The sequence below is a fragment of the Micropterus dolomieu genome, linkage group LG18 (genome assembly GCF_021292245.1).
Source record: "Micropterus dolomieu isolate WLL.071019.BEF.003 ecotype Adirondacks linkage group LG18, ASM2129224v1, whole genome shotgun sequence".
In the NCBI taxonomy this organism is placed as follows: Eukaryota; Metazoa; Chordata; class Actinopteri; order Centrarchiformes; family Centrarchidae; genus Micropterus; species Micropterus dolomieu.
This window is the reverse complement of record NC_060167.1, coordinates 13,758,217-13,786,166: the sequence shown is the minus strand read 5'-3', so window position 1 is coordinate 13,786,166 and position 27,950 is coordinate 13,758,217. Positions and strand designations below refer to the sequence as shown.

The following is a 27,950-nucleotide window of genomic DNA, read 5'->3' as shown; positions in this document are numbered from 1 at the left end:
GGACGGCTTTAGGATTGTGGAAAGGGGGGTCTCAGGACTGGAGGTGGCAGAGAGGTTTTTTGGCTCCTTATGTTGATATGGTTTGATGGAAACATCATGATTCTCTCCGAATAATTGATCGTCCGATGGAGATAGCAAGATTGAGTCCATTCTCGAGATGAGGTAAGTGGATGGATGAAGTCGCTTGTAGTAATTCACATGAAATGGTAGCTTAGCGTGCTCACGACAATGTTGCTTGGTCTTGGTTCTGGCGCAGAATACGAGAAAGCAAAAGAGGAGATGGGCTAGGTGAGTATTTATGGAAATGCCAGGAGTGGCATGATTGAGGTGGAATCCTGCTCCTGAAACTCTACCTGAAACAGCCAAGCTCCAAATCAAGCAGGGGATCAAGTAACCATTTCAGAACACTATAAAGGCTCTAAAGCTCTTGTGTTTGATAATTTGATATTAAAGTGCAGTTTTGGGGTAGCACTTAGTACTAGTACTACAATATAATATCCAGGGTTGTCCCTGACTAAGGAGTTATATAGTCGAATCAGAATTATCAAGTTTCCTTTCTAGTATCATAGTTTATGTGTTTATGCGGCGCCGGGGGGTGTTACGCACAGTAGCTCCACTTTAATCTTGAGACGCTCCAGAGCTGCAGTTTCTGTTCATTACTCACTGTAACTTGCACTGTACATTTACAGCTAAACTGAGGCTTATTGTTAACCCATTTCACTTTGCTCGCCTGCCATTCACCAGTCTTGTGTAGAGTTTTGTGTGCGTGTCGTGCAGCTGAAAACTACATGATAGTTGCGGTTCCTCGCGGGTCTATTCAAAGTAGTCTACTGTTTAAAAACAATATAATATTCTTTGAGTGGTTCATCAATGGTGATAAATGATCCGAACGTCCAGCGAGGTGCGGACAATTCCGCACAACATCGGCACAGCTGATCTCTCTTCCTTGTCTGCCACACACACACACGCTTAAGTGCATCGATGCCCCCTACCTTAGGGTAAGGGTTAGAATTTTGGATTTATTCACACACTTTAAAAAGATTTAATAAAAGCTTCTTTCTTTTCACATTTTTATTCACAGCATTATATGTTGAAATTTATATCATAATAGGCTGTATATTAACTTATTGGGAGAAAAACGGTAGTTCTATGTAAAATGAGACATTGAGCTCCCCTTTTAGCCAAAATGGTATGATCCTACTTTCATGACACTGCTGCAAAGATTCAACTGTGAGATTGGCAATCGAATCAGGCTCCTCCCATCGAAACATTGAATCTATTCAGGGTGAGCCCTAATAATATTAAATATCTGGCAAAACAACATTGGGTTAATACATAGGAGGGTGACTTTATCATATAGCAAATTAACTCCCTAAATATAAATGAAACCAGCCCATTCTAAGTCTGTTGGACTCCCTGCCAATGCTGAATGCCCTTTACACTGCATCAATTAGTAAGTACATTTTATGGGCCATTTAAACATGGCTCAAGCCGTTAAGATTATCAGTGGTGGCGCTAACAGTATTTGCCCTAAAGAGAAGTCTCTCCCGTCAGGAAAAGCCTGACTGCCCTTCTCCACAGAAGCGGATTGAGATTCAACTGAAGGGTGACATTCGCTTTATGACTAGGCCGAGATGCCCTCCTGTTTAAATAAGGGCATTTTGTTAATTGTGAAGCAGAAAGAAGCAGTTTGGCATTTGTCTGGTGAGAAGGAGGGCATAATCAGGCGGATCGGAGGCTGAGGAGTGGAGACAAGGGCCATTATGTTCTTCCAGTGCAGACACTTCAGAGGAAATGATAACCGGAGCTTAGAGTGACAGAGTAATATCACACACTTCCCTGCACGAGGAGACACATTCCTTTGCTGACGAAGACATGAAGTGAAAAAAAAGCTTTGAATTTAAAACTTCCATTTGAAGGCAAATTGATGGCTGCTCTGAGAGCTGCCGACTACTCCACTTCACCCCCTCCAACGATATTAACAGACTGTAATTAATCAAAGTTTTACTTTTTCTAATTGAACCCAACTTTCGATTTGCCGGAAATGAGAACCTCTGACATTGGGTTGTGATGATTTCACATTATGCCAAAGACAATTATGTGCATGTCAAGAGTGTTGTATTACCACTCCTAATAACACCATGTCCTCTTTCAGTGCCACTGCGGTCATCTTCCATTGCAAAAATACTCTCCAGACAGAAGAAGTGTGGGCGGCGGAGATAGCAGGGAGGTCACTGCATTGGCTGCCTTCACCAGTCCCACAGCATTCAAAAAGAAGCTTGAGGATCTTGTCAAAATAAGTCTGGAGGATGATATATTGGCTCTGTTTGCAAAATCATTAGTAACAAAAGTGGCACTTCAGTATTGTGTGCTTTATTGAAATTTGGTTTTGGCTTTGGAAGAATATTTCATTTTTCTTTTTCATCAAAAATTTGACATTCATCTTACAACACACTGTAGCTCACTGTATTTTCTTAATTTGGTAAGACAGAATTAGATCAATAAAAAATCCCTGAGTTAGGATTTTGTCAAAAATCCCTGAGTTAGGATTGTGATAAGAATTATGCAAATAAAGCAAGAGGGAAATAGAACAGTAGAAAGAAGCTTCTAGCTTAGAAGCTAGATAAAAATAGTAATCACAATGACCACAGGATAAATTTTTCTCACTTGCACAAAATTGCATCTGCCTTTAAAAATAAATTCAAGGATTATGTACAATCTGATTAGTACTGTTTTGGACACAGGAGGTACTGTACATGTCATTATATCTGGCTGTAGGGGTGGGCGATATAACGATATTTGATCGTGAACGATTAAAATGTCTTTACAATCTGCCTTTTCAGAGAAATCGTTACTATCGTGTTACAGTGCACAATCAATTTGAGTTCTATGGCTCATACACGCAGTTGACAGCTGCTCTTTCATTTACATTTACTCATTTGGCACTTTTATCCAAAGTGACTTACATTTGAGAAGCAACATACAAGATCTACAACTGACAATACATACTAGTAAGAGCAGCAATAAATACTAGTAAGAGCTAATAGCACATACCGCATCAATGGGGTAAATACCTAGGGAAAGAAGTAAGAGTTAACAAAAAAGTGCTATCAATACAAGATAACTGTAAGGGGATAGAAGAAGAGCATGTTAGAGGTTAGGACTTAGAGGTGTTATAAAACATGCAGAAGCAAACAGCACATTCTTTCATGGGAAAATTTAATTAAAAACGTATATTAAAGTATTTAAAATGTCATAAGAACAAAATGAATCAGTTTTTTGTTGTTTAAATGAATCATTAGGCTATATTGTATATGATTAATAAAGTAGTGTTATTTTTCTCTTTTAAACCAATTACTTGCAAAACAGTCTTAAAAAGCAACAGGAAAATGAACCATGATAAGATCGTGAATTGTGATCCAGCCTGAAATAAATCGTGATACACTGATGAGAGGAAAGGTGTTTCTGTTTTATCAACAAAACCTGTGAGTATGCGTCACTCAGCCTATGAGTAAGCTGTGGACATCAGATAGGACAGCATAACAGTCCAGTTGTCCAGCCAGTCAAGCAACAAAGGTGTTCATAAAAATGATGTTGCACTTCAGGGTGGGCCAAGGCCAAAACAACCAAGGGTCTCATTAATAAAACTGTACATAGAAACGACTCCTAAAGGTTGCGTACATACAAAACACAGGAGGTACATACAATCAACTTGAAATGTTGCAAATGTGAGCGAACTCCTTGCCCAACCCTTTAAACATCTATAGTTGCCTATAAAAGGTCAGTGAAACGCCCCTCATTAATACTGATATGTACTGACTGCATCTGGACCCTGGCTGCCCTTCCTCCTCTGCTTCGCCTCGAACCCGGTCCTGTCCCGGTCTGTGCTTGGCACTGGAGTGCAGTCCTCATCAGAGACAATAATGCTGTCACCGCGGAAGCTCTAACATGCAACATACCGTACATGTTATGTGTCTACCACGAAATTTACGTTCGTTTAGTGTAACTGATGATAACGGGGAAATGTGTATTAGCCTGTTTTTAGCTTTGTTACAGAAGCTGTTAGCACAGCAACCTGTTGCTAACAGTTAGCTAGCCAGCTCGTTACTGAATCAAAGTCAGTTTTTTTTAAACCTATCCAATATTAACATTAATATTAATGCTATCCAGATAGTTAGTACTAACAGCCGGGTTAGTTGTTTGTTTTCATAATGATAAAGTTAGGCTACGTTCAGACTGCAGGCAAATGTGACCCGAATCCGATTTTTTTGCCCATATGTGACTCAGATAGTGAAGTAGCCATTATTAAACATGTGGCTCTCTTCCTTCTACCTCGCTATCATCTGTTCACAAATTTCCTTTCTTATACCTAAAATTTACCAGACCAGAGCTCTCTTCTGAGTTACGTGCATGCTACTTGTCTGAGAGGACACAGTGGGGAGAGAGAAACAGAGGGAGTAAGTTGTGGGGCAGTTGCGTTGTCCAGCGCCAGAAACCGTAAAGAACAGAAAGTTGTGAACACTTGTCATAATTTGGATGAAATGTGACCCGTGAGAGGACAATGAAAAACGGATTTCCCCACAAGCTAACCGGAGCTATGTTGCTCCTTGTTTACTTCTGCAACAGCATGCTGCATGTAACGTCAGCATGTAACGTGTTATTCTTCTGTGCATGCGGGTCACTTTCAGGCCGCGGACAGTTCACACAGGAGTCTGATATGGGCCACATTTAAACTATAATGTGAACTGTCAAACAGAAAAAATTGGATCTGAATCATAATTGAGCATTAAGGCCTGCAGTCTGAACGTAGCCTATCATTTAGCCCTAATGAGAGCCGCTGCACTGCGCCCCTTTCCGCTCGTCACAATCTGCTGCTTGTCCTCCAGTGGTGTCTGCAACGCGCGTTCACATGTTTTGGATGCGTGGCTTTGGAAGGGGCCCAGAAGGGAGGGAGTGGGAGTTTCTCTGTTGGATACTTTCAAAATCCAGCAGTTTCTTGGTACTTTCTCAAACTTACCTACCCTGCCTTTAAAATCTCATCCTTGTGAACCCAATTTCAAATCTCGTCTTGTCTCATGGGTTAAGTGTCTCGTCACACCCCTAGTAGTAACGCATGCATAGTAGTGCACACTAACCACCTTCCATGTTTCTGTGAAGGTACACAGATATGCAGCAATCTACTTCCAATTAAGAAAGTCTGATTAAATCTTCCAAATCAAGTCAATAGAAAATAACTTTGCAGCTAAGCTACATAAACGTACATAATGGAACGCACGTGAAATTATGTGAGAGTGAAAGTAATATTGCAATCCAAACTGAATTCATTTTTGATGCTCGGCATCCTCTATCCCTGCTGATGTTCAGTATCACAGAGCCTTCTACAAAATTGATCTACTGAAAGCATTATTCCAACCAGGTAGAATCATACACACAAAATGTATACAGAAAACCCTTATATCAGCGCCTACCAAGACCACCCCATGAGCAATGAGCATTTTGGGTTCCCCAGAATTAATTTATTAGTCCTCCACATTAGCAGGAGCCATTTATACAGTGTATGTAATGTATCTTTCTGTGTTTTATTATAGGTTCTGTGAAAACCTTGAAATAAATATATTCACGATAACCTTGCTAGGAACAATAGAAGGTCCAGAGAAGTTTCAGGATTTCTTCTCTTATTTGTCCATGAACGCAGAACAAATTTCTGTCAGTTTCTTAAGGCCTGTGTAAACTAGACACATTATTGATCAGGTGTTATTGATCAAAGGTCTGAGGCAGAGCCACTGTATCCAATGTTGCCATGTCTGCCAGGTTCAGAACCTAGTACATTTGCTTGTGTGTATGTGTGTGTGTGTGTGTGTGTGTGTGTGTGTGTGTATAAATAATAACATATAAAGGGCAATTTATACTTCTGTGTCAAATCAAAGGCTACGGGGCTACGCAGGGGCTACGCAGAGGCTATGCCGTCGCCTGATAGCCTCGCAATGTCTCCGAGCCGACCGGAAGTACCCCGTGCTTTAAAGTAACATTTACTAGCGGCCAAAATGGCAGCTGTAACACAGTGAATCAATATATTTGACCGTCGCAACCCAATCAGAATGTGATCCATTCGGTCGATAACATTTGAAAAGACTACACCAGCCGCACGTATACAATTTTACCCCCATTACGTTAGCGGAGCGCTAAACCGTAAGTTAGCCTGCTCGGCCGGCAAATGTCAACACAGTGGACGCTGTACCGCTACTGCCGACTAGCGTTTGGGGGTGTAGTTGCAGAATGACAGACACACCTACGCACAAGTATAAATGCATGGCGTAGACCCTACGCAGGAGTATAAATCAGCCTTAAGCCTGACTTCACCATCATACTTTATCAGGTTTTGTTAGGTAATAATGGTGTTTCACCTTTTATGGTTTCTTAATAAAGGCAGTGACTGAAATGAATAGAATGAACACATACTCCATTTGGCTGGATGGATGGTTCACCAATAAGTGCAGTAAACACAATAACAAAACACATTTAAGCAACTGCTGTCTCGCTGCATCTGCATTACTAAATTGCAGGCGGTGGACAGTACAACCACAACGGCAACATACGGTTACTACAAATATTAATATTCAGCTTGTAAGACGTTATTACAATGACTGTAGAGCAGTTAGCTAAGCTAGGAATAACTAACAATAACAATTGTGTTTGGCAGCAGATGTGGGTGTTGGTATGAGCCTGTGTTACATACACTTACACATCCAAACACAATATGGTGTTTGAGACTTATGAAAAAAATACCATAAGGAAGCATCCAGCCTTTTAAGACAAGAAATTGGTCTGTTATTGCTATGTGACCTATGCTGCTCAGTCAAGATGCACTCATCCACTACACATTGGATGTTTTCAGTTCAGTAGTCCCCTAGCATAGAAGGGAATGATCAATAAGGCCCTCTTTTACTGCTTCGCTTCACAACTGTCTCTGGAATAGTTTGACATGCATAGACATTGAGGTAAACAAACTTAGAAAGGCAAAGGTAAGTTTAAAGGGCCCGACAGGAGGGTTTATGAAAAATATTTGAACTTGAGCCTTCCCATTCCTCTTCCTCCTCCTTTTAAAACACATTTTTACTGTTTCTCAGGGTGCACACACAACCTTTTTTCATTCTGTACCACCAGACTAGTTAGGTATCTCCTCTTTCTATGTCAACACTTGTATCTCTTCTTTATAGAAAGACTGCAGGGAACATAATTCCCCTGCACTCTGCTTCACCTTATTCCTTTGGACAATTCTTGTGTGAGAAGATGTCATCTGCGATTTGTACCACCTTGTTCAAGGTTTTGCAAAGGGGACCTTTTCAGTTTAGCTATATAGTCTTGCTAAGTTCACAACCTGAGGCAATGATTGTTTTTGACAAACAAATATGGTTCCAGGTTACAACTCAGGAGAGGTCGATGAGACTGAAAAACTGGTTGGTTAGGAAAAGTAAAGCAAATTAGGAATGGAAACTAGTCCTTTTAAGTTAATGAGGAGATGTTCGTTTTGGATTTTAATCTACAAATGAAATGCTTGGTAATTGACCCTTCGCTAAGCCCTGCCCTCTTAGGTACTGTTGCTAAGTCCGACAAACGGACCTGTCAGACTTTTAGCTGTGACAGATTATAATTGTACTCCTTGGAGAAATATTGTCTAATTTTTGGAAAAATTAAAACAGCGATCTCACAGAAGGAGAAAGAAAGGTTTGCATCATACATTTGAAGGTTGTATTCAGGCTGTCAAACTGACTTGAAACAAATAAAGACAGAACTAAAGTCTACCAATCACAGATTTTAAGTGAACCACCATAAAGCAGGGTAAATCTCTATTCACTAAAATCAATAAAAAACAGTAGGGTTATATAACGTTACAGTCAGTAACGTTAGTAAGTTAAGTTAGGTAGCATTAGCTAACTAACATTACATTAGGAACAATCCACATTTCTGGATTTTTTCAGGTTTTGGTAAGGGAATAAATCGTACTTCTCTTTTTAACCTCTCTGGGTAGCGACTGTAACTAATAATTATTATAACTGTCCCAGGAAGAGCTTTTGACCATATTTTGGAAAAATACTGCAAAAAAAGTTAGAAAACGACTCCTTTTGCATACAAGTAAATGGAGCACACCCATGAAAGTGTCAGACCTCAGTTAGAGCGAGTCCTATACTGCACTGTGATTGGCCAGCTGCATATTCAGGGCGTGGCTTAGCAAAGGGTCAATTATCCAGAAGGGAGTTGGTTCTCATGTTGCTTAAATGTAATTTAAAATCATTATGGAGAGCACCAAAACTAATTCGATTACTTTTTCAGATCTAATGGTTATAATTCCTTCCCAGTAGTCTTCTTTAGCAAGTTTAGCTTTTGGGGTATTGTGTTTTTTTTAAAACCTGCTCTAGCTTTTTCGACTTTTTGTACACATATATGGTAATAATAATGGTCCAAAATTATGGTAAATTGCATTTTTGTTTCATTGGAAAACTTTAACCCCCAAACCCCACACCCAAATTTGAATACATACGTGTTGCATTGGTGTTTTATATCCAGATATAAATCTGGGTGCCCTTTGCGAGTGCACTAAAAATATGACTTCCCCTTCGCTGCTAAAACTCCATCCTAGGGGAAACACTGAATAGTAATTTAAGTAAACGCAAATATTCTGCAGCAGTCATTTCTTCGAAGCTGAAGCCAGCCACAATAACAATGAGGAGCAGTTCAAAAATACCTTTATTTTCTTCTCAGAGTACACCAGAATGCTTTGTTTACATGTTAAAATCACAAAGATTTTCTTCAGGGAGGGGATGCCCCCGTCACCTTTTTCATCCCTTACAAATTTACATATACGTTAATAATTAGTTTTGTATATACTTCACCTCACAAAAGACTTAAGTATAACTCATAATGCTATTGTCATTTTAATAAAAAAAGACAAAATATTTTCTTTGATGCTGTGTTGAGTCTGTTTTCAAAACATATTATTAAGGCCTAAAAGGTAGTGTGAGATAATCATTATGTATCATTTACCAATTATATACCAAAGTTAAAAAGTAGGTAGACCAGCCAGTCGTTTTATTACAACAAAATAAATTTTTGTGTCAGAGCATTTTTATTCATTGACTGCTATCAGGATGTAAAGAGAATTTCAACAAATAAACTTACAGCCTGTGGATACCCTAAATGGACCTTTGTGAAAACAGCTACAAGATCCAGGAAAAACAAAACTAGATATGAGGAAAAGAAGGTCAAACGCAACAACAGGGTGCCAGGGGCACATTTTAGACGGAGAAGATGGATGGTTTGAAAAAGGTGTCAAGGAAGCCATCTACACCCGGGTGGAGAAGCCGTTGTTGAACAGAGGAGGGGGTCTATGCCACCACTTATTCCCCACTTACAATGCGGTCCTTTAATACCTTCCCAGGAAACTCAACAAACGTAACCTTTTGGCCTCAGGTGAGGATGCCAACAATGGTCGTTCAGTCTTGGCCTCGGGTAGTCCTAACGACCATAACGACTGTCGTTACAACAGCCAGGAACACTAACAAACCAGCGGTATCGACGATCCTGGCAAACGACCCCACTGAGGTTAAATAGCTTAGTTTCCGTCAGAACTGAAGAAGTCCTTTGGATGAGGGACGAAACGCCTTCTAGTATCTTCAACCAAGTCCAGTTGCCCTTGACTTTAACCTTCTTTGGATAACTATGCCCTGGATGACTGAGAATCTTCACAGACAACAAATATAACAAAAAATGCTTCTGAAATAAATTGCTTACCCTAGCTTTAAAACTGGTTGGAACAACATCTACATCACATACTTTTGCACTTCTGCAAACTCTACAGAATACATGATTTAAACCAGGACAAAATCGCCCAAACTTTTAGTGGTAAAGTATGACCTGAGTGCATAAATGATACTGTATACCATAGCATAAATCATGTAGTGTGTCCATGAGTTGTTAATTGACACCATCATCCAACACTCCTTTTTGGGCCTGCCATATTCTAAGGGTGACAGTTCTACCACATTTTACAACAAATGCAGCCATTTTGTTGCTCCAGCTATAGGCATTCTGATTATATGTATGTATACAAAGAAAAAAGATGAAGGACCTTTCTAACAAGCGCCAAATCTGCCATTTTTTTCAGTGAATGATCGATTTATTGGTTTTATACATTAATGTTTTACCTCCAGCATTTTTTGACCTTTTGTAAATGGTTCTACATGTATTACATATTCTGCTCATTAGTGCCAAAAATACAATAGGTAATTTATCCAAAAATGATCTATATACACCTAGCAGCTACACAAGATGACTAGATGTGTTGTCATTTTGCTAAAAGATACTTTATAGTAACTGCATATTAATACTGTACATGTGTCATTTTCTAATTACATAGCTCCTGCTGTCAGCTACTGCACAATATTTCATCCATGGATTCACACAGAACAAATTTAACATGATTTCCATATTGTCTGATTTATATCTCAGAATTTGAAGAGTAGAACGAAGGCACATTCACACAATCCAGTACATCTGTTTGAACAATCTACAGACCCCCTCTTGAATATATCCCTTAATGCATGCTAAAACACGTTTCTAGATTATGACTATAATCCAATATTGTACATGTTTCCCATGTTAAGGTGCGGAGTACACAAAATAACACTTTCGGATCTTGAAATGGCAGCGTACAACAGTGTAGTCTGTAGGGGAAACGACCCATTTGTTTAGGGACAGAGGAGGCAGTCCTGAATTATGGAACAGATATGCATTTAAAACTTTTGTGGTTCTATGAACCATGACCTGTAGTGTTGTGGGTTATGAGAACAAACCACAGCTGAAACCTTCAAGGTTATACACTAGCTCTCAAAAGTAACTGCAGAAGTGTTTTCATGTTCAAACCTTGCAAAAAATGTAGGCTACAGATGGCGCTTCTGCTGTGTCCTTGCGGCAAAAATACCAAGAAACTCCGTTTGCGTGTGTTTTTTTAATGGAAGTGCAATCTTTAATAATGTGCTTATATATCCTCGCATAAACAAATCCTGACCTGACTTAATTACATTTTTTATACAGTATAGATATTTCCTGATGGAAGGCCACCAAAAAAACCTTGTTTGCCACTGACAGATGTTGCTGGTATAATTCAGAGAGGAAAGCATTATTTCCATCTGTAGAGAGGGGGAGGTTTTCTGGAAGGCTGAGTATGCATATTTGTCAGTGTGGAAATTAAGGGCTAGATGGGAGTGAAGTTAGGTTTGCTGTGCTTTCTGCATATTTGTGTGTGTGTTGTGTACTTCCACGCAATAGAGTGCTGTACACCATATTTGATCATGCATTTCATAATCATTAGGTGAGGCCCTGGCAGTGGCATCGGCCTCTCACAGGAGAGCTGCAGTTGTTTATCTGCTTGTGCTACTGCAGACAGCTTTAAATAAATGAAGAAGGAGTAACTCCTGAGGGAGTATGGGGACACTCACACTGGGATTTGCTGACTAGTTTTGTCATGGTAGACTTAGTTCTACATTTTTTTTCCTCGCACAACTTTTGTCCCTTTTTTTGGTCCATGATTAATCTATCAATTCATCATGCCACAACTTCCTCTTACATTAATTCCTGTCGTAGTAATAGAGTGTTCCCTGATTAATCTTTCACCCATTTTACTCTACAGCCAGTATTGCAGCAGCTCTCTACTTACTTAATTTGAGAAACAATCTGGAAGAAAAACTAAGGATAATAAATGTTTTCTCCTCTGAGACACTGTTTGGTACAGGCGGATTCCATCTTTGTGGAAACCCCTCTACCTAACTGATCTGGTTAAACGTGTGAATGCATGTTGTCAAATTACGTCACTGCACTTTTGCTCTTGCAAGCATGGAAGGGAGACAGAGTATATGCTACACCTTTGAACAATATGCTGCATTTGTGCATTACTATGCTACTTTTATGTGGATGACATATACGTAATGGTTGAGAAGTAAAAAAGGGCGACCAAAAGAGGTCACACAATCAAACTTAAAATGAACACTATAAAGGCTACACTGAACATCAAAAGGCACATCTGCTTTATGGATAGAAACATCCAAGCTGTATCTGCACACAGACGTTCTTTCTCACAATTAACCGCAAGGAGGAGTTGATGAGAATGTCTCTGGTACTGCAAACAGAAAGGCCTATTCAGTTTTAGCTCCCACATTACAGTTAAGCTTTGCATACTCCTAATCCTTATTGTCTACAATTAATGAGTTTCCCTCATATTGAGAAACATGCAAATGGAGATTTCTGGTTTGGAGACTGCAATTACGGAAGAAGCTAAGGAATCTGAGACCCTAATTATGTGCTATCATTATTGCCATGGCTACAGTTGACTTAATATGCATGGGTGGGAAGAGGAGTATACAATACTATACAATCCAGTGGCTGCATGTGATACAATAACAAAAATATAAAAATGAAATAAAATCAGCTAACAGTTCTTTTTCTATAAAAAGTATTTGGTTTCCATTCACATGATGTATAGTTTTCCACTGCAGTTCCACGCAATGCAATCTAAGTATACTATGAAGTGAACAATGTAATATGTCATACAGGGAATTGTGCTTTCCTTTGAGTATTTTGAATTTTTAGCAAGCTGTGTTCAGAGAAGGAGAAAGGACATAAGCCCACAAGGTGAAAGTTAGTCAGAAAAATGGTTGAATCAAGCAAAACAAATGCAATGACAAAACTGATATGGTGTCATACCGCCTTGCACATTGCAACTCTGCACAAAACACAATGTTCCATTGTCATGGAAATTTGGCACTATTGCATTCACCTCTCAAAACACAAACAAAACCAAGGCTACCATTGTAGACACCAACATACACACACACTCACATAGGTTCATAAGCGTTCCACATTAACAAACTCACTTTTGTCAGCTCAAGCATTGAATTTAATCTGCTTTGATTTTGCAGCAGACAGATCACGCAAGCCCTGTGAGTGCCGTCATCTCAAAACAGCTTAGTGGGCAGAACTGCTTTTTGATGGAGGATAAAACACAGTCTTACAGACAGAATCGATACACTTCTAAACTGGCATGGATTGTGTTTGCATTCCCTGTATTTCTGTCTCCCTCTCTATATTCAAATGGAAAGATGATGTCTATCACAGCAGCCCGACCACAATATCTTCTGCGGTACCAGATTTGTGTATGGGCCTTTAGACCCAGTCAAATTCATACACAGGAAGATTGTTCAGATATATCATGTGTGGAGCAATGTCCCCAACTCACTGTGAACTTCAATGTCATCCACTAGTAGATTTCCCTTAGGACTTAACTGATTTGTAAATGGTGCAGTTCGCCCCTTTTGTGGCGCTTACAATGAGCCTTTGAAAAATAGAGAAAAAATAATAAGCTCTATTCCCTTTTATCCCGCATTGTGCCACTCAGTGCACCTGGGGAAGTGTAGCGCTTGCATGATAAGAGGAATATTGAAAGAGAAGACGACTGAATTCAATATTTCAATATTTTCCTCTCCTTGCTATTCAGTGTTGCATACTTAAAGCACACTCAAAAGTGTTTTGCCTGACATTTTTAGTCACACTAATTATTAATATTAACAATTAATATTTTATTTTTTTTATTATTTCTTACAGTTGACTGTTAGCAGTAAAGCTCATTATAATATTGAATGAATACATATTAATCTATTAATTATTCATTCACTTTTATATTGATTCATGAAGTGATTAATCTGACTAAAGCCTCTGCCCCGTCTCAAGAATCCCATGACATATTAATCACAGGTGTAACCCAAAGCACTCCTATGCACTCCCTCACAGCCTTGTCTTGGCAACACAGGCTGTGACGGTGAGAGAGGGCAAGGGCTTAGAGGTCTAGAAAAAGAATTATTAGACCCATTGCTTGTATAGTACAAGAAGGTCATAATGTTCACATCAAACTGGAAGACTTGGCCTCTAACACCTTCCCTGTGTGATCTGCACATTCCCTAGGTAATCTGCGTATCCTTTAAAATGTGCCATTGCTCCACGAGATTTCCTGCCTACTATATAGCTCACACACCCTCAGTCATTGTTGCCAGGCATAGTGTACAATTGCAGGGGCAGCTCTTTCCCCTAAGAGGCCTGTGGTGAGCTAAGCCGAGTCACACAGCCAGAGCCAAAGGATTCTGGGTAGTTGAAAGCAGCTTTTCCGTCACAGCTACCTTCAAAGACCAGGAAGCCATCCAGAACACAGGGACATAGGATCAAAGGCCCAAAGAGCTCTTGCTAATTAGTAGGTGGGAATCCTGTAAATGCGCCACAAACTATTGTCTGCCACTGTCACATTAGTGATAGCAAAGGTTGAGCAAAAGAGGAAATAAGAAGATGTGGCAGGCTAAGGGAGGAAAAAAGGGGAGGAGAAGAGAGAGTGCGAAAAGGACAAGATGAAAGAAGGGACATGCAGTCCCATTGTTTAAAAGTAAATGTTCTGTGTGTGCGTTGCTTTGTCCCAAAGTGAATGGCATGCGTAGGTGTACACTAATGTTAGCCAAGAATGCAAAGTCACAGCACCCCTTTCTCCTCAGTAACAATCTCCCTCAAGGCGACGGTGACCTTGCTCTCAGTGTCTCTTGTCAGGCACCACATCTGCTCCGATAGCAGGTCATGATAGAACACCATCGAATCATCATACCTTACAGCAGGGCAGCAGGGCTCAACGTTAAGCTTTTTTGCAACTGGCCCCACTGGGCCAGTTGGTTTGAAACTTACTGGCAATTTTTACTGGCCCTCCTTCCAAAAGTTATTTATCAGTGTTACAACAAAACCAAAGACTTAGACCTAAGTTATGTTATACTGTTAACATGTTTTATCGGTTATTAAATACATTCTGGATATTAAAAAAACTAACGAAAATGTAATCACAGTTAAAATTATAAAAACAAAACAATTTACTTTTAAAACAAAACATACTAACAGACTCAAACATGACATGCTGTCTCTCCTGCTGACAGCCATTTAATAAAAAACTTTACACAGAGCAGTAGACACAAGTCGCCTCTATCCTGATTGACAGGTCGCAATGGTAGCAAGCTGTCAATCACAAGGTAGCCCAAAAGCATATGCTGCATTATTGTCTATTTCCCCCATAATTTACTCAATGAACATCATGCTGTGTTGAAGAATACTTGGAACTAGCGACTGGGACCATAAACTCATTATGAAAGTGTTTACTGAGGTAATAATTTAGCTGAGAAGTAGCAACATTTTACCATTATTTCTAATGGAACCGGACTTCTTTTTGCAACCAGCAGACTCACCCCTGCTGGTTGTTAGAGAGAATGCATTTTTAAGTTATGTCTGCATGGTTTCACTTTCAGACCCAGAGGTTGCCGCTGAGATTAGAGAAATAATATTTGACAACCACGCATCACGTAACTACAAATCTGGATTGGACAACGGTGCACGCCATGAGCTGCAAAGCAACTGCAGGATGTTGAGTTTCTAATTCATTTATTTTTAAATACTAATGTTTTTGCACTGGCCAGTGAATTGCTAGTTCAGCTGTCCCAACGTTACTTCTTACTGGCCCTGGGCCATCGGGCCACCGTTATTGTTGAGCCCTGCCTTACAGAAAAAAAAACAATACACTACACAGGCAGTACAATTGACACCTGTTTTATTTAAACCTTTCTACAAACTGTCGACTAACATCCAAATCATTGTTAACTTGTTGCAATTACAAACTGTTCACTGGACAGTTACAATAATATATGGCTATGGTAAAGCTGATCTATTTAGATTAATAGAAGTTACCTGGATTAATAATGTTTTTTGAGCATGTGAGTTGTCTGCTAGCTGACTTCGCTTTTGGTTTAGTCTGAGGAGGCTCTTCCTTAGCACCAGAAGAAAGATCAATCCACTCACTGCCCAATCAGGGAGAAGCATGCGCCATAAATGAGCCCACCTTTCACTCGTCTGTCTTTGAACCGAGAACAAGGGACGAGCTAGGCATGCAGCTGGAGGACTACGGACACACTCACTGGAGTTTTATCCAGCTAACTTCTATTCAAAATTTGAGCTGTTCTCCTAGCAAAAAGGAAGCCAGATGGTGCCCTCACTAAACCAATACTGCACCAAATAAGCCACAGCTAAGGTATAGAGGGACCATATAAGACCATAGACGGATGTTTCTACTGTGACAATCGTGTTTAAAGCTGATGAGGCAGTGCCCCTTGTGGAGTATGCTCTAAAATTACTGTGAACCACCGCCTCATATACCTTCTGAATGGCATCATGCAGCTAAAAAGCAAGCCAAGAGGACCTTGGTCTGCAACCCATGGCAGATGTAAAACTGAACAGAAGTCAAGACAAAATGCCTACACTGCACATGCATGGGGTCACCTTCTCATACTCCTACCCAAGACTCAGTTTCAGAGTGGAATTGACAGTTTGTTCTAATTTCCCTCTGCAGACTAGTGGTTTCCCCTCCCTCCCATCTCAGATGCCTGGGGTGCGACCAGACTGGCAGTGCAGTGGTGAGGAATTTGTCAGCACAGATTGACTTTTTTGCCCCATGAGGTGTCGATATGCTGCACCTGACAGGCCGCTGGCTCTACGCAGTTTGCCTAGCTTGTTAAGTCTGACACTGACAAGAAGCGACTGGGTGAGAACTGACACACAGAGGAACATCCACAGCTAAAGCAAATATTTGATGATGTGATTTTTGCTGGATTGGAGATGGAAGCCGATGTTGACATTTGTGTAACATCTGCACAGTCTGGTCATCAGAGTCTGTCTCTTTCCTCTATCTGCCTCTCTCTCTCTTTACTCTTTAATCCAACCTGAGGGTTAAATGCAACACTGTGTGTAAGACAGAAAGAAAGAAAGACTGGTTACGATATTTAATTGTTTGATGCCAAAAGGGAATGTATGACAGACTGCATTTTTCATACTATAATTTGGAAAACTTTTAAAACCTGTAACAGACTTTGAATCAGATGTAATTGCAACTATCTCTGTACAATAGATATAAGGGAGACACAGCAAAGTATTAAACCATCCAGATGTTTGAAAAAGAAATTGAATTGTAAACAAACAAACAAAAAAAGATCGATGGAATTCTAAATCATTCTCTGTAGTAACATGCACACACTACAAGATGCGTTTGACAAAAGGATTGGCAGAAATTAAACAAAAGGAAAACATAACTGGACTGGCGACCTGTCCAGGGTGTACCCCACCTTTCGCCCAATGTAAACTGGGATTGGCTCCAGCCCCCCGCAACCCTGTACGCAGGATAAGCAGTTGATGATGGATGGATGGATGGAGGAAAAAGTACAAAACAAAGTACTGCAGGGTATTCCTCAGAGTCTGGGGGGGTTTCAGTAGGGCCATGAGAACACAGTAATGGCTTTAATGAAGAGGACTTGCTCTTAATTGAGATTAGATTTATGTTTTATCTAGCTCTCACATCAAGGATCCTTTAGTTCCAGTCTGAATGGCGTCTCATTGTGGTCCATTACGTGGTTGATTGACCATGTTAATTTAAACTGCATGCCATCAGTTAACTGGTTTAATTCTCACAGACTACAGTGCAGGGCCCTGTTGGTATAAACTAGTGCCAGAAGGCGGAGTTTTTTTTCTTTCAGATTTAGAACACCAGAGCCACTCTCTGTGTGTTTTGTGTGTGTTTCCAAGGTGTGGATACATGTTTACATAGTAAATGTTGTTGCTCCTTTGCAACAGACTCATGTTTCATGGTCAAACATGTCACGTGTTTGACCATGTGACCGCATTGGATACACTGTATGTCTGACAGCTTGAGCATACTCCGCCCCCCTCCCGCATGGCAGGCTAGCAGAAAGTGCCTTTTAGTGCAATTACATGGGTTTCTACACATCAATTAGCAATCCAATTAAGTCTTGATGTGATGAATAGCGGTGAATGGGAGTGGAGGAGCTCCTGATCTCTCTAATAATGATCTTGCCGATTACGCTGATCAGTCAGTGGCTAAGAAGACAGAGACACCAAGGTCATCAATTAACACACAGAGGAAGTGGTGGGAAAAGAGAGAGAAAGGCTGATACACGGTGTTACTATGTGCAAAATACTAGCAGTATAAAAGTTGGTTTGTATTTCCTACATGATAGCAATCTAAATACATATTTCTTCATGGTGTGAAAAGCAAGTTCCAGTATTTTAACTGAATAGTCTTAATGAGGGAACGACTTGTCCATGACAGAAAATTGAATAATACGTTTTTTGGCAAATTCTGACTTGATTAAATGAAAATGAATGTACTTTAGCACTATTTCAGCTTCTTAGTCAATATATATTCTTCAGTTTATTTGTCATTTACTTGAAGCTGACACTTGTGTGTTTTTGTGTGTATTTACATTGTGCCTCACTTGATTTCTGTTTTTGCCCATTTTACACAGAAGTATGTTTTGACAGTCTGGCCAATTGGCTCTACACATGGTTTAATATTAGCATGTCACCACATGTTGCTATACATCAAATCAAATCAAAACTTTATCCAAAGAGGTTGCACTGTAATTTTCCATCCCTGCCAGTCCATCATTTACTTATTTTGTTTTGATCAGTATCCCTCTATTATGATTTTACTGGGCAGTTTGTTTTTAGCTCTGATCATTCTTTGTTGACCCTCCTTGATTAAGTAAAGGACGTTTTCTGTGCTTCGCGAAAGAGGAGTTGTCTCATTTTGTTGTTGTTATTATCATCAGGAAATATGCAGCCAAACCCTGGTCTAAACAAATGCAGTGAGATTTTGGTCTTGGTATCGAGACCGGTCTTAAGATCACTTTTTGATGGTCTTGGTCTTGTCTCGGTCTTGACCGCATTTGTACTTGGTCTTGTCTTGGTCTCAGATATTGAGGACTTGGGATTTTATTTCAAGACCAGTCAAGACCATAACTTTGGAATATCAATAAATTGCTTTTGCATCGTTCGATTTATTTGTTAACATCCTAACTTTGATTGGATGTAAAACGTATTGCTTCAAAGGCAACCAATAACCCTAATTAAAAATGTGTTGTGACCGTTAACGACTGTCCCCCCTCCCCACGATGGTAAACATGGAAAAGGATTGTTGAATAAAGATGCTTACATTGATTTCAGCTCTTAGTGTTTGTATGTGGGAGTTTTAATGGGAATATGGATCTTTCAGATCAATTTGAGAAGTACCTATGATCTCGTTCCACATTTTATTCTGTGTCATGTAATGTGGGGAACTGGTATTGGTCTTGACTCGGTCTCACCCTCCCTCGGTCTTGGTCTCGACTTGGTCTCAACCCCTGAAAGTCTTGGTCTTGTCTCAGTCTCGATAAACTCGCTTGGTCTTGACTTGGTCTTGGTTTGGGCGGTCTTGACTACAACAATACTTTTAACAAAAATACAACAAAATATATTAAAACTTTGATAAATACGAGTCAAATGCATAAAACTACAGAAAATTTTTAAAAATATCTTATTTGTTATAAATTAAATTAGTACTACTACTAATGAACATTAAAGGAGACCTATTATGCTTTTCCACATTTTATGACTTATCTACAATGTTATAATGTTGGATGTTCACATTAAACATGGCCAAACTTTTAAGCATTTAAAAGAAATCACTGTGAGCAAACACCTCAGATTTCCTCCTGTTCTGAACGCTCTGTTTTGAACTGCTTTTTCTACCAACTGCTCTGTTCTACTAATACCGAGCCAGACGGAGCCGGTGTTCCATATATGGGCATGTGCTCCCACAAGGCACTGCAATGCTCAGTCTGCCTGTTCCGCTCAGCAACAACAACAGCCTGGTAACATGCTTCAGGTCTTGGCCAATCAGAAGACAGTGGGCTTTGAGAGGGGGGGCCTTAAAGTGACAGGAGCATCTACAGCTTGTTCAGACAGAGTAGGCCAGCAAAACAGAAACTATAAAAAAATACCTATATACTACTACTGCTACTACTCCTAAAAAAAATACTATATATCATATCTCATGTCATTGCTATAATAATAATGATACACCGGGCTCTCCTACATAGGCAAAAAATTATGTATATTTATTTGTCATGCAGTAGTTATTACCTTATATATAATCTGCCACAATGACTTCTTTCTACTATGTAGCATATTAACATCTAGTTTATCCCTTTAACAGCACTATTAATTCTAGCCAAAGCTACGAGAAACTATTTCCTAACCACCACTGTGACAGTGACAGAGAAAACACTGCTGTTAAATTAATTTAATACTACATAACCTGCAACTTTGAGATTTCACACTAACATTTCACATTCAGAAGAAGAGGTAACGTTAGAGAACTGTGTTAGGCAGGAAGCCGTATTAGATTCTTGTTCGGCTCACGTTTATTTACATGTCCCTTCGAGTTTAATCACATTGACTGTAACCAGCAGCTCGCAGATATATTTAGAATACGTTAAACAATATAGGTTAACTGCTCATTAACAACATTAGCACTCCTATAATGATAAACATGGCATTGGCTTTGTGGTTAGTTTAGCAACTGGCACCATTAGCTTCTGTAAGTGATGTTAAAGCCCCCCTCCAGTGTATTTTGACATTTCTATGATATTTCATATTTTTCTGAGTCATTTCCTTACAAAGTGGGTGGTACGGTGGTGCAGTGGTTAGCACTGTCGCCTCACAGCAAGAAGGTCGTGGGTTCAAACCCCGGTTTCCCTGGCCTTTCTGTGTAGAGTTTGCACGTTCTCCCCATGTCTGTGTGGCTTCCTCCCACCATCCAAAGACATGCGGACAAGGTTGATTGGTGACCCTAAATTGTGTGAGTGTGAGCATGAGTGGTTGATTGCGGACAAGGTTGATTGGTGACCCTAAATTGTCCTTAGGTGTGAGCGTGAGTGGTTGTTTGTCTATGTGTGGCCCTGCAATGGACTGGTGACCTGTCCAGGGTGTACCCCGCATTGCGCCCGATGTCAGCTGGGATTGGCTCCAGCCCCCCCGCGACCCTGTACGTAGGATAAGCGGTTGACGATGAATGGATTTCCTTACAAAGTTGATTACCCACATAGTTTGACAAATAGCTTAATGTTGTGCTCAAAGTTGCAAAAGTTGCTTAGTTGTTAAAATGGGGTTGTGACGTATGACTATAGTAATTCCATAAGTCATACGTCATTCTCCAAGCTTGCGCAGGTGCACTGTCATGCCTCATTAAAAAACTGTCACGCCTCGTTAAGTCAGAGCATCAAACCGATAAACATCGCTGTGAGCTAGCTAACCAATTTATCATGTAATTTACTTAGAACTTACAGTAGGTATGTCTGATTGTTGGTTTGTCTTTCTAGTTTAGTTAACTATGTTGTAGTTAGCCAGGTGTATTTAGCTAGCATAGTTATTGCAGAAAGTTAGCTAAGGGTCTTCATTTTATTTTTTAGTTTCCTCCTCTTGGTTTAGTGTGCTGTTCATTTTCATTATGGCATCTGTGTGTGCAGTGTTGGAGGACAGATGACAGAAAACGTGTCGCACTTTCACCTGCCACCGTCTTATATACAGACTGCAGCATGCATTTTACTGACGGACGTTTACCAATGCATCGGTGGAGGCACCCACCACACCCCCACGGTAAAGCCATAAAAAACGTAGTGGGAGTTATCGTGGGCAGTGCATGACAGGACCATCGACTGTATGATTTATAACATCTGATACGCGCACATTAGTTTCTATCATCGGTAAGTAATGGCTACTCCTGCCAGACAGTAAAGTGTATTAAACTTTACAGTGTAGTGATGTTAACACAGCATATCGTTAGTGAACACTCCAGCCAGTAAGTTTTTGGTTGTCATGCTAATCAGAATCAGAAGAAGGAGCTTTATTGCCAAGTAGTGTTTTACACATACGAGGAATTTGCTGTGGTGATAAGGTGCTAGACAAACATACAGTTGACATAAATAAATGTAGAAATATATAAATATGGAATGGAAGAACAACGTTGCAGATATATCTACATGTGCGTTATTCAGGGTCTGTGCCACGCAGAAGTAACCTAACAAAGAGAATATTGTGTACATATAAATATATAAACTGACAACATGAAAATATACAACAACAAAAGACAAACAAACAAATGAATTACGTCCGACTATTAACCACACCCCCATTCTCTGTTTGAGAAAGAACGTTAATCAAAAATGGCAGTTAAAACTGGCTGGGGGGGGCTTTAAATAATATTTAGAAGTAATGAACTAGGGAGAAATGAGAGGACCATTCACTAGAAGTGCCACGCTGTTGAAGAAATAAATCTATAATCACGTCTGTCAGCATAATGTTAGCCACTCACCTACTGTAAGATTAAACATCCTGCTGTGACCTGGGAGAGTGCAGTGAAAAACGGCACTCTTTTTTAATTGTCACATATCGGCTGTTATAAACGCCGATGCAGATATATCGATAAGTGGCTTATATTGGTCGATTATATCTACAAAACAATAAATCAGTCGGGCTCTATCTGAAATTTCCATAAATGGGTAAAATATATATTGTACTAAGGGCCTAAGAGAGGTGGTGGTTTTGCCATTGATATGAAGACAGAAGTTTTCTGTTAACACTTTGATTTCTAAATCGATTTGTAATAAATTTATATTTTTAGATTTAAATCTGGAAGTGGCCATGGCCTTCTTGTTATGGTTGTGGGCTGTTACAGGGCTCCTTCAGCTGTCAATAAGTCCTTGTCATCATTGGCTTCAATTTAGGCAGCTAAGAAATTTCTGTACCTCCCAAATCAAAACCTCAAAATCTGAATATTATCTTTCAGTAACTACTGAAAATTTGAACAATACTAGTAAATTCTGGAAAGTCATAGAATCTGTATCTGCCTGTGGTAACAGCAATGAGTTATCTCCTTGCATTGCCACAGACTCTGGCACTGTATCGGATAGACCTGTCTATCTGTTTACCTGTTTTAATGAGCATTTTGTGTCCTGTGGCTCACTGATCAATTCTGTCTCCTACTCTGCATCTTTAAACACCACAATTTATGATACGGACCAAAATGGCACAGATCAACTTTTCTGCTTCTTTCCATTTTCAGTCGGTGAAATACATGTACAATACAAATACATGCGAGTTCAGATTTTTCAACTCGGGCGAGATATTTGCTTGATGCGAAGTTTCGAAAGCCAATCAGCGGTGAGATTGTCCACACGTCACCAGCGGCTTCGGAGCGTTGTTTGGAGAGGACCAGGCGACCGGTGTAATGACAATCCACTGGCTGACAGGGAGAACGGGGAGCAGCGCTGCAGCTTTCGGACAAATAAACACCTGCAGTGGGTCTGGATTCTGCTCTGACAACTACGCCATTTACCCGCGGGAGGAGGTCAGAGTTAACTGGTTTTATTAAATTAGCTTTTTACTTTAGTTTTTGGAATTACAACTTGATTTATCTTCACTCGCACTTCTGGGCAGCTAGCTTCCGTGCACATCCGGTTTCACTGTTGTTGTTAGTGTCGGATGGCACCAGAGTTCTGCTGGACTTCTACTTCATTTTTATATAAAAACCGGACAAAGATGGACATAACTTGGAGAAAAGAAAGCAAGGAAGTTGAACTACCTGGTGAGTTTAGAAAATGTGTGTCTTTAACTTTATTCCAGCTGTCGTTGTAGTTGTTGCTGCTTTCAGACCACAAGCGAAGCGAGCGTTCGGGGTGGTGAGTTTACATACAAAGTCAATGCCAAGACGCGTAGAGCCGTGATTTCCTGACGGGCAGCGCGAAGCAACAAGAAGCCAGTTACAGAGAAGCCGTTGGCATGGTTACCTTGCGGAGCGCTTTACATTTATTCATTCATTTAGCTGACGCATTTATCCAAAGCGACTTACAATTGCTATTTACAAGGGGTTAAGTGTCTTGCTCAGGGACACAATGGTGGATGGGTCACAGTGGGGAATTGAACCCACGTCTCTCACACCAAAGGCATTGTCTTATCCATTGCGCCATCACCACCCCAGGCTTGTTTTCCTGTCTGTTGATGAGGAGTGCAGAGCGACCCCGTGGATCAAGGCCGCATGGAAAGACCTTATATAAACCTTTTCACAACCATTCACAAGAATTTTTTTTGTTACTTGGCAAAACCTTTAACAGAAGGACGACCTAAAAAAGCAACCATTTATACAGCAAAGTGTAGGCCTATATAGCCTATATGACTGATCAATCAACAACAAAGTCAACGTAAACATTAGACATAGCCTATAACAAGCAATAATAAAAACATACCTAATTTATCCGATCCTATATTTGCTTAGCATGTACTCCTTAAAAAAGTAATATTAGCTACTCTACTTATTACTGGGTGATATAACGCGACTCTCTCCCTATGAGTCCAAGCAGCACTGGCAGTAGCGGACGGAGTTTCATCTTGCGTTCAAAAACATTTTGCTGGTCGCACAAAGTTTACTCAGGACGACAATGTTCTTTGCATCTTAGACTGTGACACAATAATGGCAATAACGTTACTGACAGCAGTCGAAAATTACTCTCTCTCCCTGTTCTCCAGTCTTCAGCTGACTTGAACAAAATAAGGTCCAGTGCCGCTGACCTGCAGCACAGTCGCCCATTTACGTCAGGGATGGTGCGTTCAGTAGCGCAGCATTACTTGGATTAGTAACTGTAATAATAGAACTGTTTTGGAAATAGTAATCTGTTAGATTACTCTTTACTGGGAAAATATTGCAGTATTACTGCCCAACACGTTACGTACCACTGATGGCCGAGAGCTACTGTGGTACACACTGCGCAGGTGTGGAATTGGCAGCTGAACGCAAACGAACATCCTTGTTCCTTATTCCGGAATTCCGGATTACACAGGAAAAATCACATCCCTGACTATACCAAAAAGATGCAGCACTACTTTTAACTAATTGCAAAAAATGTGACAATATCACTCCAGGTTTAGCATCCTTACACTTGCTGCTTGTTTCTTTTAGGATTGATAGAAAAATTATTTTAATTAGTTTTAAGAACAGGCATGGGCTGAGCTCTTATCACCCTATGCACCACTTCGCAGACTGAGATCCTCTGGTAGAGCGCTGCTAGCCATTCATAGGTCTAGGCTAAAAACTAAAGCAGACAGGGCCTTTGCTGTCAGGGTCCCTACACTCTGGAACTCACTTCTTAAGACACATTTTTACAAAAACTATTATTGTTACTATTATCATTAATAAAAAAAGCTGCTGGTCCAGAAAACTCAAGTTAGATAATACATATCACAGTGCACTGAGATTTGTTACAAACTGTAAAGGCCTCGGTATGCTTTACTCTAGGGCTGGTTGGCCATCATCACTATTAGATATTGTTTGAGATGACAAAAAGTCGTCTTCTTGTCTGTTCCAGGTGTATGAACAGAAAAAATACTTGAAACTTCAGAAAATTGGTCAATATGTCAGATTTTAAAACTCTTATAAGTGAAAGGATAAATTAATCAATTGGTACTTGATCACTGTGCGTAGGTGTTTAAAATTTAGTTTAATTAATGACAAGTAAATATATATTATGTTTCTTGTGGTTGTCATCTGCCCCCCTTTATTATGCTGCTGTCTTGGCCAGGTCTCCCTTGTAAAAGTGGTCACTGATCTCAATGGGTCTTACCTGGTTAAATAAAATTTAAAAATATGATGTCAGCATTACTGTTAAGCCTGTTACTGTTTTCAGTGATCTATAAGTTGCAAAGGCAAGTTAAAAGGATAAAATCATTATTATTCTGATTCATGAGCTGTATGACTGTTGAGCTGTATCAACCTTTTCCCCTTGTGCCACCTTTAGAGTACTGAGCACCTTGCTAATATTTGAAGGTTCACGCATACTTGGTTACTCTGGGCCACTGGTTAATTCTATTTGGGTCAGTGACTTTAATGAATTAGATTCCATTCCGTTTTTGCAGTCACTCCCCCTCCCACTTTGTCAAGCTCTAATTAGATATTTTCAGACTTGAGCAATGCACTCACTACAAAGTGAGGTTGTGGGAATTAAATTATTCTAAAGGAAGGGCAACAGAGATGCAGTATGTAGTGTAAGTTAGTTAGGAAACTCAAACATCTCATCCTGTCTCCCTGTGTCACACAGGCTGTGTGTGTATCAAGTCGCAATGCTCATATTTGATTGGCTGAGAAGCATCATGTAAGATCATTCTGGGCCGCTTAACCAGTGCAGTAACAGCAGACAGATAGACGTCAAACAGACATCAGTACCAACTATGGCAGTATGTCTGCACAACCAAGCAGCAACTTTGGCAGCTAAAAATGAAGCCACTGCATAAGTGCCAAAAGGTTCAAAGGGTCTCTATAGCTAATTTCCCTGTTCATGACATATGAATATATGGGGGGTGGAATTTTATATTCACTCGTTTAAATTATATTATGGCTTAATGTTGTACATAATTAAGGTTCGAGTGACTCTTGAATCTCTGGAAATGAATTTATCCATAAGCCTGCACAAACTTATTCATATATACATCACACATAAAAAATATTAAGATCACAATATTTTTTTGTGCTTCAAAATGTTTAATCCTTCTAGCACTTGCTTCAGAAAGTAAAAACAACTTGTGTACTCTAAATGTCTTACAGCCCTGCCGAGGCTGTTCATGCACTGGACCTGTTTCCAAGCAATATTTCTTTCACTTATTTCTGCTGACACTCGTGGTTAATTGTACTTCAGTGTAGGTTCAAAGGAGCTATGGAACTGAGTGTATGACAGAATATGGAAAATTGGTAATTTGCTTGAATATGCTTGATACCAAGCAAATGTCTGGTCTTGTCCATTGTCTTAAATGTTTTCTGTGGTGGTGATGACTTTAAATATACTTTTATCTTACTGTTAAGCCTCTCCTGCAATTATTTAAAAAAAAAAGCTTTATGAGGGGTGTGTAAAAACTGTCCTACCACAAGATAGACTGTTGGTGTGGAGGTCTTCCAATACTGCACTAAAACCATCAGTTGGAATCACTTATTCTTCCAAAGTGGATCATGTTTGCTCATCAGACCTGACCTGCATTTATATACAGAACTCGAAATTAGTTGTTGCTGTTTTTATTTACATTATACAACATTACATTATAATGGAGCAGATCAACAATATATTACAATGCCACAACCTAGGTTGCTGCTATATACTGGTTTCACAATACATTTGCTTACCTATGTTATATTTTTTTTAAGTTTAAAGTTTTGTCAGGACATAATATTTTGTGTAATTATAATAAAGTGTTTGTTCAACCAAAAAAAACAATTTAATTAAAATAATAATACTGTTGAGCTAAATGTCTGTTAATGCCAACAAGTTTAATTGTCAACCTAATTATTACAGTACAATTTAAAAATGTGTTTCACATTTTTTTCCATCAAAGTTAGGGTTTAAGTTTGATGGAAACGCAAGGGAACTTCAAATGTGTTCAAAAAAAGTTGTAACGTTATTTGTGGTTCTTCTTTCTCATTAACTAACAAAGTACAGAAGCTTTAGTCTAAGTAATTTTCAGCAAGGCAATCACTACATTGCACTTAGACAATGAGGTGGTATTTCAACATTAACTTCGGTCCTCACCTTTTTTATACAGTCGGTGGTCCTAACACACATCACCTGGAAATAGCAGTCGTGTAAGCTTCCATGACATGTCGGTTGTATTTTCCTCAGTGAAAAGTAGAAGTGGCATCCTGACTTGCTTGGTGGTTTAGTGACAAAGCTTTCACTAAGATAAGTTACAAAGGAAATATTTATCAAGGTTTGGACTCCAGATGCCTTCACACTTCTGTGGAGTCTTTTTCTGTGTAAAAAAAAAATATTTTTTTCCAGTGACGGTTATCTGTCAATCAACTTTAGTTAGGGGTGGGACTTGGCCATATCTGTTATAGGTATCTGATTGGCAAGTCATATTCACAAATATTGACAAAGGAAATACTTCAAAAACAGTCAATATTC

General features: G+C 39.6%; 1 long non-coding RNA gene across 2 annotated transcripts; it reads right to left on the bottom strand.

The window, feature by feature from the left end:
* On the bottom strand, positions 1 to 27,760 carry LOC123956826. 2 transcript variants are annotated; one of them, XR_006821646.1, is made up of 3 exons: positions 27,576 to 27,760; positions 26,918 to 27,023; positions 1 to 247 (listed from the first exon to the last, which is right to left on the bottom strand). It is a non-coding gene; the product is annotated as an uncharacterized LOC123956826 (long non-coding RNA). The 2 variants fall into 2 exon arrangements; XR_006821647.1 differs by lacking the exon at positions 1 to 247 and adding an exon at positions 16,745 to 16,860.
* Positions 27,761 to 27,950: the final 190 nt, after the last annotated feature.